General features: G+C 45.8%; 1 long non-coding RNA gene across 2 annotated transcripts in view; it reads left to right on the top strand.

Annotated features, from left to right (window-relative positions):
• Positions 1 to 16750, top strand: part of LOC134957085 (uncharacterized) — a 342583-nt gene that overhangs the window by 246032 nt on the left and 79801 nt on the right. The gene's annotated exons all lie outside the window — the stretch shown is intronic.

Raw genomic sequence — 16750 nt, 5'->3', positions numbered from 1 at the left:
ATCTGCAGCATGGCTGTCATTAACGAGGACCACCCTTATCTGTACGTGTTCAGACTAGGGAGGGGGTCGTTAATGATGCACGGGAGTGCACATCGTTAACAACATTGAGTGTACACACTAGACGAGATTGTAAAAGATCTCGCTCAGATTGGCCCTTCTAAATTATATATTTTACTTTCTCGTCTAGTGTGTATGTATTTTTGAGACATTATTGTGTGTAAAGTTTATGACCCCAAAAGTCAGATTAGTAGCCACAGCATTTAAGTGAAATTTTTGTGCAATTTTAAATAAAGTAGGTACACTTAACAAATTGTCACACACAGACACTATATTGATGGGACTGTGTTTAAACAAGAAACAAAGGTATACTGTACCTAATTCTTATAGGCAAGGGCGTAGCTACCATAGGTGCAGGCAGTGCAACTGCTATGGGGCCCAGAGCTGAGACAGGCCACCTTCCCTGTCACAGTTACATGTGTTATATAAATTTCTTGCAATTGGGTAGTAGGTAGGGGTCCTTTCAATCTTTTCCTGGGGGCCTGCAATATATCTAGGTATGCCGCTGGACCTGCTCATTGTAGTGTGGTATAAAATGAACTGGAGGGCATATTAATGTTATATAATATAAACCGGGGCACTGTAATGAGGCACAATATGAACGGGGAGCACGATACAGTATATCATAATGTGAATTGGGGGTACTGTGCGACATAAAGTGTACTGGCAGCTCTGATGTGACATAGGGTGATCTTAAGCACTACTGCTATTCATAAAGGAAACTAGGGCACTACTATGGGGCATAACATTAAATAAGGCTCTACTATGGTTCAGAAAATGAACTAGGGCACTATTATAGGGCATAAAATTACCAACTGCTGCAGAGAAATGTCTCTCTAAAAGCATTGGGACGGGGGCCCCTTCAGAATGTTGCTATGGGGCCCACAATCGCCCCTGCTTATAGGACATGCATGATTGCTGGCATAACACACAGTTGATACTTACATATGTGCACTCAACTTAATTTCTATGTTAGCAAGATTAACAAAGTGAGATTTTAAAGATACATACTGCATATTTATTTATAGATGTTTGAACACATTTTGAACAAAGGAAATTGGAGAAAATGTTGGTTGACTTTTATAGGCTACAAAATACTAGAGATGAGCGGGTTCGGTTTCTTTGAATCCGAACCCGCACGAACTTCACTTTTTTTTCCACGGGTCCGAGCGACTCGGATCTTCCCGCCTTGCTCGGTTAACCCGAGCGCGCCCGAACGTCATCATGATGCTGTCGGATTCTCGCGAGGCTCGGATTCTATCGCGAGACTCGGATTCTATATAAGGAGCCGCGCGTCGCCGCCATTTTCACTCGTGCATTGAGATTGATAGGGAGAGGACGTGTCTGGCGTCCTCTCCATTAGAATAGAGATAGATAGATTAGATAGAGAGAGATTGTGCAGAGTCGCAGACAGAGTTAGTTTACCACAGTCAGTGACCAGTGCAGTTGCTAGTTAACTTTTATTTAATATAATATATCCGTTCACTTCTCTCTGCTATATCCGTTCTCTGCCTGAAAAAAAAAACGATACACAGCACAGTCAGTCACACAGTGTGACTCAGTCTGTGTGCACTCAGCTCAGCCCAGTGTGCTGCACAGTCATCAATGTATAAATTAAAAGCTTATAATTAATTGTGGGGGAGACTGGGGAGCACTGCAGGTTGTTAGCAGGAGCCAGGAGTACAATTATATTAATTAACAGTGCACACTTTTGCTGCAGGAGTGGTGACCAGTGCCTGACCACCAGTATAGTATTGTTGTATACTACTAATATCTCTTTAAATATCAACCAGTCTATATTAGCAGCAGACACAGTACAGTGCGGTAGTTCACGGCTGTGGCTACCTCTGTGTCGGCACACGGCAGGCAGTCCGTCCGACCAGAATTGTATTATTTATTATTATATACCTACCACCTAACCGTGGTTTTTTTTTCATTCTTTATACCGTCATAGTGTCATCCTAATTGTTACGAGTATACTACTATCTCTTTATCAACCAGTGTACAGTGCGGTAGTTCACGGCTGTGGCTACCTCTGTGTCGGCACACGGCAGGCAGTCCGTCCGACCAGAATTGTATTATTTATTATTATATACCTACCACCTAACCGTGGTTTTTTTTTCATTCTTTATACCGTCATAGTGTCATCCTAATTGTTACGAGTATACTACTATCTCTTTATCAGCCAGTGTACAGTGCGGTAGTTCACGGCTGTGGCTACCTCTGTGTCGGCACACGGCAGGCAGTCCGTCCGACCAGAATTGTATTATTTATTATTATATACCTACCACCTAACCGTGGTTTTTTTTTCATTCTTTATACCGTCATAGTGTCATCCTAATTGTTACGAGTATACTACTATCTCTTTATCAACCAGTGTACAGTGCGGTAGTTCACGGCTGTGGCTACCTCTGTGTCGGCACACGGCAGGCAGTCCGTCCGACCAGAATTGTATTATTTATTATTATATACCTACCACCTAACCGTGGTTTTTTTTTCATTCTTTATACCGTCATAGTGTCATCCTAATTGTTACGAGTATACTACTATCTCTTTATCAACCAGTGTACAGTGCGGTAGTTCACGGCTGTGGCTACCTCTGTGTCGGCACACGGCAGGCAGTCCGTCCGACCAGAATTGTATTATTTATTATTATATACCTACCACCTAACCGTGGTTTTTTTTTCATTCTTTATACCGTCATAGTGTCATCCTAATTGTTACGAGTATACTACTATCTCTTTATCAACCAGTGTACAGTGCGGTAGTTCACGGCTGTGGCTACCTCTGTGTCGGCAGTCGGCAGGCAGTCCGTCCATCCATAATTGTATTATTATTATAATATATACCACCTAACCGTGGTTTTTTTTTCATTCTTTATACCGTCGTCATAGTGTCATACTAGTTGTTACGAGTATACTACTATCTCTTTATCAACCAGTGTACAGTGCGGTAGTTCACGGCTGTGGCTACCTCTGTGTCGGCAGTCGGCAGGCAGTCCGTCCATCCATAATTGTATTATTATTATAATATATACCACCTAACCGTGGTTTTTTTTTCATTCTTTATACCGTCGTCATAGTGTCATACTAGTTGTTACGAGTATACTACTATCTCTTTATCAACCAGTGTACAGTGCGGTAGTTCACGGCTGTGGCTACCTCTGTGTCGGCAGTCGGCAGGCAGTCCGTCCATCCATAATTGTATTATTATTATAATATATACCACCTAACTGTGGTTTTTTTTGCATTCTTTATACCGTCGTCATAGTGTCATACTAGTTGTTACGAGTATACTACTATCTCTTTATCAACCAGTGTACAGTGCGGTAGTTCACGGCTGTGGCTACCTCTGTGTCGGCAGTCGGCAGGCAGTCCGTCCATCCATAATTGTATTATTATTATAATATATACCACCTAACCGTGGTTTTTTTTTCATTCTTTATACCGTCGTCATAGTGTCATACTAGTTGTTACGAGTATACTACTATCTCTTTATCAACCAGTGTACAGTGCGGTAGTTCACGGCTGTGGCTACCTCTGTGTCGGCAGTCGGCAGGCAGTCCGTCCATCCATAATTGTATTATTATTATAATATATACCACCTAACCGTGGTTTTTTTTTCATTCTTTATACCGTCGTCATAGTGTCATACTAGTTGTTACGAGTATACTACTATCTCTTTATCAACCAGTGTACAGTGCGGTAGTTCACGGCTGTGGCTACCTCTGTGTCGGCAGTCGGCAGGCAGTCCGTCCATCCATAATTGTATTATTATTATAATATATACCACCTAACCGTGGTTTTTTTTTCATTCTTTATACCGTCGTCATAGTGTCATACTAGTTGTTACGAGTATACTACTATCTCTTTATCAACCAGTGTACAGTGCGGTAGTTCACGGCTGTGGCTACCTCTGTGTCGGCAGTCGGCAGGCAGTCCGTCCATCCATAATTGTATTATTATTATAATATATACCACCTAACCGTGGTTTTTTTATACCACCTAACCGTGGCAGTCCGTCCATAATTGTATACTAGTATCCAATCCATCCATCTCCATTGTTTACCTGAGGTGCCTTTTAGTTCTGCCTATAAAATATGGAGAACAAAAAAGTTGAGGTTCCAAAATTAGGGAAAGATCAAGATCCACTTCCACCTCGTGCTGAAGCTGCTGCCACTAGTCATGGCCGAGACGATGAAATGCCAGCAACGTCGTCTGCCAAGGCCGATGCCCAATGTCATAGTACAGAGCATGTCAAATCCAAAACACCAAATATCAGAAAAAAAAGGACTCCAAAACCTAAAATAAAATTGTCGGAGGAGAAGCGTAAACTTGCCAATATGCCATTTACCACACGGAGTGGCAAGGAACGGCTGAGGCCCTGGCCTATGTTCATGGCTAGTGGTTCAGCTTCACATGAGGATGGAAGCACTCAGCCTCTCGCTAGAAAACTGAAAAGACTCAAGCTGGCAAAAGCACCGCAAAGAACTGTGCGTTCTTTGAAATCCCAAATCCACAAGGAGAGTCCAATTGTGTCGTTTGCGATGCCTGACCTTCCCAACACTGGACGTGAAGAGCATGCGCCTTCCACTATTTGCATGCCCCCTGCAAGTGCTGGAAGGAGCACCCGCAGTCCAGTTCCTGATAGTCAGATTGAAGATGTCAGTGTTGAAGTACACCAGGATGAGGAGGATATGGGTGTTGCTGGCGCTGGGGAGGAAATTGACCAGGAGGATTCTGATGGTGAGGTGGTTTGTTTAAGTCAGGCACCCGGGGAGACACCTGTTGTCCGTGGGAGGAATATGGCCGTTGACATGCCAGGTGAAAATACCAAAAAAATCAGCGCTTCGGTGTGGAGGTATTTCACCAGAAATGCGGACAACAGGTGTCAAGCCGTGTGTTCCCTTTGTCAAGCTGTAATAAGTAGGGGTAAGGACGTTAACCACCTCGGAACATCCTCCCTTATACGTCACCTGCAGCGCATTCATAATAAGTCAGTGACAAGTTCAAAAACTTTGGGTGACAGCGGAAGCAGTCCACTGACCAGTAAATCCCTTCCTCTTGTAACCAAGCTCACGCAAACCACCCCACCAACTCCCTCAGTGTCAATTTCCTCCTTCCCCAGGAATGCCAATAGTCCTGCAGGCCATGTCACTGGCAAGTCTGACGAGTCCTCTCCTGCCTGGGATTCCTCCGATGCATCCTTGCGTGTAACGCCTACTGCTGCTGGCGCTGCTGTTGTTGCCGCTGGGAGTCGATGGTCATCCCAGAGGGGAAGTCGTAAGCCCACTTGTACTACTTCCAGTAAGCAATTGACTGTTCAACAGTCCTTTGCGAGGAAGATGAAATATCACAGCAGTCATCCTACTGCAAAGCGGATAACTGAGTCCTTGACAACTATGTTGGTGTTAGACGTGCGTCCGGTATCCGCCGTTAGTTCACAGGGAACTAGACAATTTATTGAGGCAGTGTGCCCCCGTTACCAAATACCATCTAGGTTCCACTTCTCTAGGCAGGCGATACCGAGAATGTACACGGACGTCAGAAAAAGACTCACCAGTGTCCTAAAAAATGCAGTTGTACCCAATGTCCACTTAACCACGGACATGTGGACAAGTGGAGCAGGGCAGGGTCAGGACTATATGACTGTGACAGCCCACTGGGTAGATGTATGGACTCCCGCCGCAAGAACAGCAGCGGCGGCACCAGTAGCAGCATCTCGCAAACGCCAACTCTTTCCTAGGCAGGCTACGCTTTGTATCACCGCTTTCCAGAATACGCACACAGCTGAAAACCTCTTACGGCAACTGAGGAAGATCATCGCGGAATGGCTTACCCCAATTGGACTCTCCTGTGGATTTGTGGCATCGGACAACGCCAGCAATATTGTGTGTGCATTAAATATGGGCAAATTCCAGCACGTCCCATGTTTTGCACATACCTTGAATTTGGTGGTGCAGAATTTTTTTAAAAACGACAGGGGCGTGCAAGAGATGCTGTCGGTGGCCAGAAAAATTGCGGGACACTTTCGGCGTACAGGCACCACGTACAGAAAACTGGAGCACCACCAAAAACTACTGAACCTGCCCTGCCATCATCTGAAGCAAGAAGTGGTAACGAGGTGGAATTCAACCCTCTATATGCTTCAGAGGTTGGAGGAGCAGCAAAAGGCCATTCAAGCCTATACAATTGAGCACGATATAGGAGATGGAATGCACCTGTCTCAAGTGCAGTGGAGAATGATTTCAACGTTGTGCAAGGTTCTGATGCCCTTTGAACTTGCCACACGTGAAGTCAGTTCAGACACTGCCAGCCTGAGTCAGGTCATTCCCCTCATCAGGCTTTTGCAGAAGAAGCTGGAGGCATTGAAGAAGGAGCTAACACGGAGCGATTCCGCTAGGCATGTGGGACTTGTGGATGCAGCCCTTAATTCGCTTAACAAGGATTCACGGGTGGTCAATCTGTTGAAATCAGAGCACTACATTTTGGCCACCGTGCTCGATCCTAGATTTAAAGCCTACCTTGGATCTCTCTTTCCGGCAGACACAGGTCTGCTGGGGTTGAAAGACCTGCTGGTGACAAAATTGTCAAGTCAAGCGGAACGCGACCTGTCAACATCTCCTCCTTCACATTCTCCCGCAACTGGGGGTGCGAGGAAAAGGCTCAGAATTCCGAGCCCACCCGCTGGCGGTGATGCAGGGCAGTCTGGAGCGACTGCTGATGCTGACATCTGGTCCGGACTGAAGGACCTGACAACGATTACGGACATGTCGTCTACTGTCACTGCATATGATTCTCTCAACATTGATAGAATGGTGGAGGATTATATGAGTGACCGCATCCAAGTAGGCACGTCACACAGTCCGTACTTATACTGGCAGGAAAAAGAGGCAATTTGGAGGCCCTTGCACAAACTGGCTTTATTCTACCTAAGTTGCCCTCCCACAAGTGTGTACTCCGAAAGAGTGTTTAGTGCCGCCGCTCACCTTGTCAGCAATCGGCGTACGAGGTTACATCCAGAAAATGTGGAGAAGATGATGTTCATTAAAATGAATTATAATCAATTCCTCCGCGGAGACATTGACCAGCAGCAATTGCCTCCACAAAGTACACAGGGAGCTGAGATGGTGGATTCCAGTGGGGACGAATTGATAATCTGTGAGGAGGGGGATGTACACGGTGATATATCGGAGGGTGAAGATGAGGTGGACATCTTGCCTCTGTAGAGCCAGTTTGTGCAAGGAGAGATTAATTGCTTCTTTTTTGGGGGGGGTCCAAACCAACCCATCATATCAGTCACAGTCGTGTGGCAGACCCTGTCACTGAAATGATGGGTTGGTTAAAGTGTGCATGTCCTGTTTTGTTTATACAACATAAGGGTGGGTGGGAGGGCCCAAGGATAATTCCATCTTGCACCTCTTTTTTCTTTTCTTTTTCTTTGCATCATGTGCTGATTGGGGAGGGTTTTTTGGAAGGGACATCCTGCGTGACACTGCAGTGCCACTCCTAGATGGGCCCGGTGTTTGTGTCGGCCACTAGGGTCGCTAATCTTACTCACACAGCTACCTCATTGCGCCTCTTTTTTTCTTTGCGTCATGTGCTGTTTGGGGAGGGTTTTTTGGAAGGGACATCCTGCGTGACACTGCAGTGCCACTCCTAGATGTGCCCGGTGTTTGTGTCGGCCACTAGGGTCGCTAATCTTACTCACACAGTCAGCTACCTCATTGCGCCTCTTTTTTTCTTTGCGTCATGTGCTGTTTGGGGAGGGTTTTTTGGAAGGGACATCCTGCGTGACACTGCAGTGCCACTCCTAGATGGGCCCGGTGTTTGTGTCGGCCACTAGGGTCGCTTATCTTACTCACACAGCGACCTCGGTGCAAATTTTAGGACTAAAAATAATATTGTGAGGTGTGATGTGTTCAGAATAGGCTGAAAATGAGTGTAAATTATGTTTTTTGAGGTTAATAATACTTTGGGATCAAAATTACCCCCAAATTCTATGATTTAAGCTGTTTTTTAGGGTTTTTTTAAAAAAACACCCGAATCCAAAACACACCCGAATCCGACAAAAAAAATTCGGTGAGGTTTTGCCAAAACGCGGTCGAACCCAAAACACGGCCGCGGAACCGAACCCAAAACCAAAACACAAAACCCGAAAAATTTCCGGCGCTCATCTCTACAAAATACATTTACACACTCTTAGGTTTAATGTATAATAACGTTTTTAAACACTTCAAGGTAATTGCATGTTCTCAAATGACACATTGCTATGGGCAACTTCAGCAGTTAACCACTTCAGCACTATTCTGTTTAAAACAACAATGCAAGGGCATTTGACTAGTAGTTAAAAATTGGAGATAAAAAAAATCCAGTACAGGTGCAATGAAATGGACAGTTGTGATGTTGATAAGTATACTAGTACAATATGATATCTGCAGTTTGCTACAGCTTTAGGTTGTATGTGTTTGATGTCAGTAAAGAATACACAGGTGTGACATTTCACTTAAAATTCTGCTTTTACTGTTAAAATGCTGTCAATAAAATTATCAATAATGTTATCAGCATAACACAATGTAATACATATACATCAAATGATTGTGATGCAAATATACAATAAGATATCATATAGTGGTAAGTATACTTACCTGAGAAATGCTGCCTGATTACCCGTCTCCTGACCTGACTCCCACTTTCTGTGCCTATAGTGTTCCTCTGCCTGCTCACTGTGTAATGCATAATCAGCTGGGAGTGGCTGCTGCAAACACACATGATGTAACATGTGCATTCTTATAGTAATGCTCAGCATGAGAATTCAGAATTGACAGAGTCAGAAGCCAGGAGTAGCAGCCATAGCCAGCATCACCTGGAAGACAAAATCTGAAATACATAATGCTGTAGGAATGTAGAAGGTAGGAATGTATTTAGCTGGTAAATTTAATGCAAAATGTCAACATACCCAGCAGCCATCCCTCTGCCATTTGTCCAGCTTCAAATTTATCATGTAGGGATGAATGGTTGAAAACAAAGACATTATGACATGAGTCAGGGTATCCAACCACAACACTCATTATTTTAGGTTTTGCATCACAAACCACCTGTGCATTAGTCGAGTGGGCATGATCGTGATTCAGGTGTATATGTGTCCTGTCCCTGGGTAGTCTCAGTCTAATGTGCATACAGGCAATAGCACCGAGGACATTACGCATGCCCACAATGCAATAAAATTCTACTGACTGCATGTAGCAAACAAAAACCAAGTGGCGCTTGACAATCAGATAATTGGAGACATTTATTAAATATAAATAAAATACAACAACCTCCAGGGGGTATGTTACAATATGAAAACATCACAATAATGTTAATATACAATGTAATATGACTAAGCATCCAAAATATAATTGGAGCACCAATTGAAAACAGATCATAAAAGTTCAATTACTGATACCACCAGAGGGGTCATAAATCGTGCAGAGTTCAATGTATGCACTGAAATATACGGCTAAAAAGTAATTGTCAAATTAATAACTCACGGCTGTGTACTTGGAAAGTATTACATATAGCACAAATGGAAGGCGTTATTCAGCCGGTACAAATAGATGAAATGATAAATGGATATATATGCACCTGTAGCGCTGGGCAGGAGCTTTTGGATGCCTGCTCCCTGGTGCTATCCCGTTGGCAAGGGAAATGTTGAACACCAGAGCCTCAGCTGTGAATGAAAACGGTGCCGCGACGTGCAGGGAGCTTTAGTTGTCCGTCCTCACCCGATCAATGCTGCATCCGGGGGCTCCATGTCTCCCAAACGGGGACAGATGACTGATGGAGCCGGAGCTGTAGCGATGGTCAGGCTACACGGGACCTCAGGGGGCGGAGCTACACGTGACAAGAGCCAGACTTGTACAGAATAGATCCATCCTTCCTGCCACTGCCAGCCAGCCAGATCAGTAAAGTTAATGGGAAAAGTGAGTGAGAGAAAGAAAGGGGTGTGTGTGTGTGTGTGTGTGTGTGTGTGTGTGTGTGTGTGTGTGTGTGTGTGATAGTGTGCATATATTTGTGTGTGCGGGCAGTGGCGTCAGTCTGTTTTTAGGTTTGGGGGAGAGATCTTTAGCTCTCGCTGTACCAACCCCTCCCATGTTCTGTCACCATGTCACCCCCGTGTTCTGTCACGTATAACCCCCCCTTGTTCTGTCACTGTCACCCCCCCCGTGTTCTGTCACGTATAACCCCCCCGTGTTCTGTCACTGTGTCACACCCCTGTGTTCTGTCACCGTGTCACCCCCACGGTGTTCTGTCACCGTGTCACACCCCCGTGTTCTGTCACCGTGTCACCCCCCCCCCCATGTTCTGTCACCGTGTCACCCCCACCGTGTTCTGTCACCGTGTCACACACCCCGTGTTCTGTCACTGTCACCCCCCACCGTGTTCTGTCACCGTGTCACACACCCCGTGTTCTGTCACCGTGTCACACACCCCATGTTCTGTCACCGTGTCACCCCCACCGTGTTCTGTCACCGTGTCACACACCCCGTGTTCTGTCACTGTCACTCCCCTCCCCGTGTTCTGTCACTGTGTCACAGTGTCACACCTTTCCCCAGGGGCCATAAGACACTGGATAATTTGCTTGCTGCACAATAATTATCCTAAATAAAATGTTAATGTGTAAAAGGGGGCTCTACCTGCTGTAATGTGTAAAAGGGGCTCTACCTTCCATACTGTGTAAAAGGGGCTCTATCTGGTGTAATGTGTGTAAGTGGCGCTGTGTGGCGCAATTTGAATAATGGAGACTATTGTGCAGCCTAATATGAATCTGTATTATTTTTTGCCCACACCCCTTCCACATGAAGCACGTCCCTATATTTTGGCAAGTGGGGGGAGTTGCTATTTTGTATGTGGCCCTCGGATACTGACAGGAAATGTCAAGTGGCCCCTCAGCTGAAATAATTGCCTACCCCTGAGTTAGTATAAAGTACAGATGTGTCCAAGTACCTCTTTGCCAGTGATACATTTGCATCACGGGCTAAATGCTGTGGCACAGTGTATGCTACCAATACAGTAATCAGTGGGGGGGTGGGGTGGGGGGGGAGGTGGAGGTAGCGGAGAGCAATGCTCCCACTACCCACTTGTACAAGGAAGCCAGCAGAGGTCCTTCACCATGGGTAGTAGGAGCTTTACTGGGGCAGCTGTCTGCTGTAGTGGAAGCTGCTGGCTGTGGGCGGTTGCGCTGTGCAGTGATGCATACACATTGCGGCAGTGCTGTGATACACTGCCTACCATGCAACGATTTAAAAGGACACATTTGTAGCAGATTAAGCATAATGGTACATGGCACAAGTGATGGGGCAGATCACTTATATCGTCCCTCTGTCTTTTGCCTTTTTACTGATATTAGCAAATTAATTGACATGAAATGCCAGCGGCAGTATTAGCAGTACATGTGCACTGTACTTTTGTTGCATTGGTGATGTGAATAATATTCATATTGTGTGGAAAATCTCTAGTAGGACGCTTGGCACAGCTAAGTCAGCATAAGTATTGGTGGAAGGCTGGAGTTATCCACCAATCAGAGGGCTGACAGCTATTCACTGTATGGAAGCATGCAAGGGACCGCAGAAGGGACATGCTATGATTTTTTATAATTGGTTCCCATGTATGGGTGTGTAGGGGCCCCAGTGGATTGCTTTGCCCAGGGCCTAGTATGCTGTTAAGATGGCCCAGCACTCACCCCTATCTGTACACTCGGCTTCATCATCATCAGTGGACATATGCAGCTATTCGCAGCCCAGCATGCTAAGTCACACCTGCGGCGCAGCAGGCCTTGTGTACCTGTGCTGACGTGCTGCGAGTGTGATGAGCGTTGCTACATCTGTACATACAACTTTGCATAGCCTGGGACTTTGTCGACATGCTGTCACTGAGGTTCGTCTACCCGTGAGCACCTTGATGCAGTCCAATTGTTCTCATTCAGCCACATGTGAAGACCCTTCATCAGCCGCACTTGTGTGCAGTCTGCTCCAAAGCACACAAAGTGCAGATACACACAAGATAAGTCTGCAAAACCAACTTGCATTGCACCATAAATCCTCCTCAATATGCGCAAGTAGTGGAAGTGCTTGTTTCATACAGTAAGTTGTCAGTAATGGGAACCTTTCCATCATGAGAATTAAAGGAAGGTGACTCAAGCAAAATGCATGCACTGTGCAACTTGTCTAGAAAATGACATAGGATCTGAGGTCAATGCAGACACTAGCTGTAGCCATGATATCACACAAGTGCAGTGGACTAGCTACTAGTGCTGTGTGCAAAAACTTAATGACCCCCATTTGTGCAAACACTCTAGTGCAGCGTGTTTAGTAGATAGTTCAGCATGGCTAGTCTTTCTACTATTGGTCTCCCCGGAGAGACTGATGTCATTGCACAGCAGTGACGTCTCGTAGGGTGAGGCAGGTGAGGCAGAGCCTTTCCTGTCATACTAACTTTGTGTCAGAGTTTTGACTGTACAAAGGCCCTCATTCGGAGTTGTTCGCTCGCAAGCTGCTTTTAGCAGCTTTACACACGCTAAGCCGCCGCCTACTGGGAGTGAATCTTAGCTTCTTAAAATTGCGAACGAAAGATTCGCAATATTGCGAAAAGACATCTCTGTGCAGTTTCTGAGTAGCTCGAGACTTACTCTGCCAGTGCGATCAGTTCAGTGCTTGTCGTTCCTGGTTTGACGTCACAAACACACCCAGCGCTCGCCCAGACACTCCCCCGTTTCTCCAGCCACTCCCGCGTTTTTCCCAGAAACTGTAGCGTTTTTTCCCACACGCCCATAAAACGGCCTGTTTCCGCCCAGAAACACCCATTTCCTGTCAATCACATTACGATCACCAGAACGAAGAAAAATCCGTGAGTAAAATTCCTAACTGCATAGCAAATTTACTTGGCGCAGTCGCAGTGCGGACATTGCGCATGCGCACTAAGCGGAAAATCGCTGCGATGCGAAGAAATTTACCGAGCGAACAACTCGGAATGACCCCCACTGGCAGGAAAAATACAAAGAATATGTTTGAAATATCTTCTTTGTATTATTCTAATCTTTTTATAGCCAGAACTCTGGAGTACACATTCTATGACAGGCGAGGCAGTACTCCCCCCTCCCCCCCTGGCAATCTTCTCTGTACATCTCTGAACAAAACTCCAGGAGTTTATACTGCTGCACCTGTGTATAATGCCCACATGTATATACTGCTGCCCCTGTGTATAATGCCTACATGTATATACTGCTGCACCTGTGTATAATGTCCACATGTATATACTGCTGCACCTGTGTATAATACCCACATGTATATACTGCTGCACCTGCGTATAATGCCCAGATGTATATACTGCTGCACCTGTGTATAATGTCCACATGTATATACTGCTGTACCTGTGTGTAATGCCCACATGTATATACTGCTGCACCTGTGTATAATGCCCACATGTATATACTGCTGCACCTGTGTATAATGCCCACATGTATATACTGCTGCACCTGTGTATAATGCCCACATGTATATACTGCTGCACCTGTGTATAATGCCCACATATATATACTGCTGCACCTCTGTATAATGCCCACATGTATAAACTGCTGCACCTTTGTATAATGTCCACATGTATATACTGCTGCACCTGTGTATAATGCCCACATGTATATACTGCTGCACCTGCGTATAATGCCCACATGTATATACTGCTGCACCTGTGTACAATGTCCACATGTATATACGGGTGTAGTATGGTTTGCCGGCGGTCGGGGTCCTGGCGACCAGCATACAGGCGCCAGAATCCCGACCGCCGGTATACCAACAGCTGGTGCGACTGCAAATGAGCCCCTTGCTGGACCCCCAAGAGGGAGAAAAGATGTCGGTATGCCGGCAGTCGGGATTCCGGCTCCGGTATGGTGGTCGCTGGAAGCCCGGCCACCGGCAACCTGAAGACCACCCGTATATACTGCTGTGCCTGTGTACAGGCCCGGCGACAGGGGGGGTCAAAGGGGACACTCGTCCCGGGCCCCGTCATTGTGAGGGGCCCCAAGGTCCAGCGGCGGCAGCATGTAATCATAAATGTAAAATAATTATATAACTCACGGCATCTCGCAAGCTGCAGGACGCCCGAGCCCTGTGGTCACCCCTCAGTGCACTGCCCCTAGCCCCAAGTCAGCTGTCAGCCTGAGCCAGTCCCCGGCCGTGCCATGTGCAGTGCACTGACGTTGCACCACTAGTCACACAGCAGGACGCTGGTCCAGACCGCCCTCTCCTCTTCAAGTCCTCCTCACCGCACTCCGCCCTGTGTCTCTGCTGTGTGTGAGGAGCCGGAGCGCCAAGCAGGAGCGGCACAGGACAGACTCGGACAGTACTGCAGGACTGGGACTGCTGGCAGATTGTCACTCGGAGGAGCTGGTTAATTAGCGGCACCAGCGGTTGTGTGCTGCTGGTAAGGATCTCCCCAACTCCAGCATGTTTGTGTATTTGGGTTTGGGGCGGGCTGCGGGCAGTCACATATGGATGTATCTGCATGCATATTTATTGGCACATGCAGGGAGGGTTGTGTATGGGTCAGGGGGCAAGAGGGGGAGCCCGCAGAGATATCAGTGTAATGGGCCCCAAGATTTCTGTTGCCGGCCCTGCCTGTGTATAATGCCCACATGTATATACTGCTATGCCTGTGAATAATTTTGTTGCACAGTGCTCCTGATTTAGAAAGATTTATTAAATGCAAAGCAGACATGCAGATGCTACTTGCACAGTAGCAAGCTTAGAACAAGAAAAAAGCAGGCAGTCCTAACCCCAGTGCATTTGCTACAAGCTAACTGCTACTCCTATTACTATGCCCATATACAGTACAGAACAATTGCCTATTATCCAAAAATGGCTACATTTAAAATACAAGTTGTTCCGACTTGACAAAACAACTTACAAAATTATCAAATACTGTAAATGACCATACTGTAGCCGAATTTCAAAGGTGAGTTCAAGCAGCCTCTTACTGAATGTGCTCCTCACTAAATGGGTCTGGGTAGCTTTGTGTTGTGTCCTCCAATAACCTTTCCGCGTGGCTTCTGTTTTGTAGAGCAGGATAATATGCATAGAGAATAAAGCATCTCGTCCATGGCACAGCCTACACATTTTACATCTTTTCAGTTTCAACAAGACTCTAGAACCTTACACTTTATATATTATTTTTGTCATTTTAACATTTCCTTAATGGAATGCAACACATTTTAATAGTTCTCACAGCATTCTACAGTAGCTCAACAGCACAATGTCTCTATTTGTGCGAGATAACAAGACAGAATTCATATTAGACAATGTAAGATTTTCCTTGTTTTTGCTATATAAGGAAACATTGCCCAGTTCTTTCTTTGTTACTGACTGTGCAGCTGAAGTTATATACTGTAGGTGGAGATGTATCAACTCATCTAAAGAGGACAGGTGAAGTTGCCAATATTTACCAATCATCTTCCAGCTGCAGTATGATTTTATGGAATGTACTTAATAAATGATAGCTAGAAGCTGACTGGTTTTATAAGCTACTATTGACTGTGGACCTACTCTGCCGCTAGTGTTTGGCACTTAGAGGTCTATTCATGAAGCAGTGAAAAGTGTGGAGAAGTGAGCCAGTGGAGAAGTTGCCCATGGCAACTATTCAGCATTGAAGTAACATTTATAATTTGCGTACTATAAAATTATACAGAGCAGCTGATTGGTTGCCAAGGGCAACTTCTCCACAGGCTCACTTCTCCACTCTTTTCACTGTTTCATGAATAGACCCCTTACTCACTTGAGTGGTGGAGTCTAAGGTGTCTATTCATGAAGCAGTGAAAAGAGTGGAGAAGTGAGCCAGTGTAGAAGTTGCCCATGGCAACCAATCAGCATCTCCTTTACATTTTCTTTAAAATGTACCTGACAAAGACTTCCTTTAAATCTGATTGGTTGCCATGTTTTCACTGCTTCATGAATAGACCCCTAAATGAGTATCTGGTCTTCACATAAGACCTGGAAAGAAGATGTTGAACATCCACAGACTCTGTCCATTACAGTAACTGACAAATGAAGGACCAAAATTCAAGAGGTAAGGCCCAATCATAACTGGTGACTGGTCAAAGGCCAAGTGGGCAGCACAAATTTAAAGTGGAAGGGATGATGATCCATCTGCTTTGGAGGCAACCACTATGCTTTCCTGAACATGTACAGTAAGTGGGTTGATGTGCAGTGATGCTGCTATGAAGATGCATTCTGTCTCAGAGTGCTGTACTATGGGCCTAATTCAGACCTGTTCGCTTGCTAGGGTTTTTTTTTGCAGTCCTGCGCTCACATAGTCGCCACAATAAGGGAGTGTATTTTCGCTTTGCAAGTGTGCGAACGCATGTGTGCAGTCTCTGAGTAGCCTAGGACTTACTCAGCCACTGCGATCACTTCAGCCTGTCTGGGACCGGAATTGACATCATTAACCCTCCCTTCCAACGCTTGGACACACCTGCGTTTTTCCAAGCACACCCAGAAAACGGTCAGTTGACACCCACAAACAACTTCTTCCTGTCAATCTCCTTGCGAACGCCCGTGCAAATGGATCCTTCGCATAAATCCATCGCTGAGCGGCGATCTGCTTTGTACCTGTGCGACACACCTGTTTCCAACGCATGCGCAGTTTAGACCTGATCGCCCGCT

Source organism: Pseudophryne corroboree, chromosome 9 (assembly GCF_028390025.1).
Source record: "Pseudophryne corroboree isolate aPseCor3 chromosome 9, aPseCor3.hap2, whole genome shotgun sequence".
In the NCBI taxonomy this organism is placed as follows: Eukaryota; Metazoa; Chordata; class Amphibia; order Anura; family Myobatrachidae; genus Pseudophryne; species Pseudophryne corroboree.
This window is presented reverse-complemented; position numbering and strand designations above follow the sequence as displayed.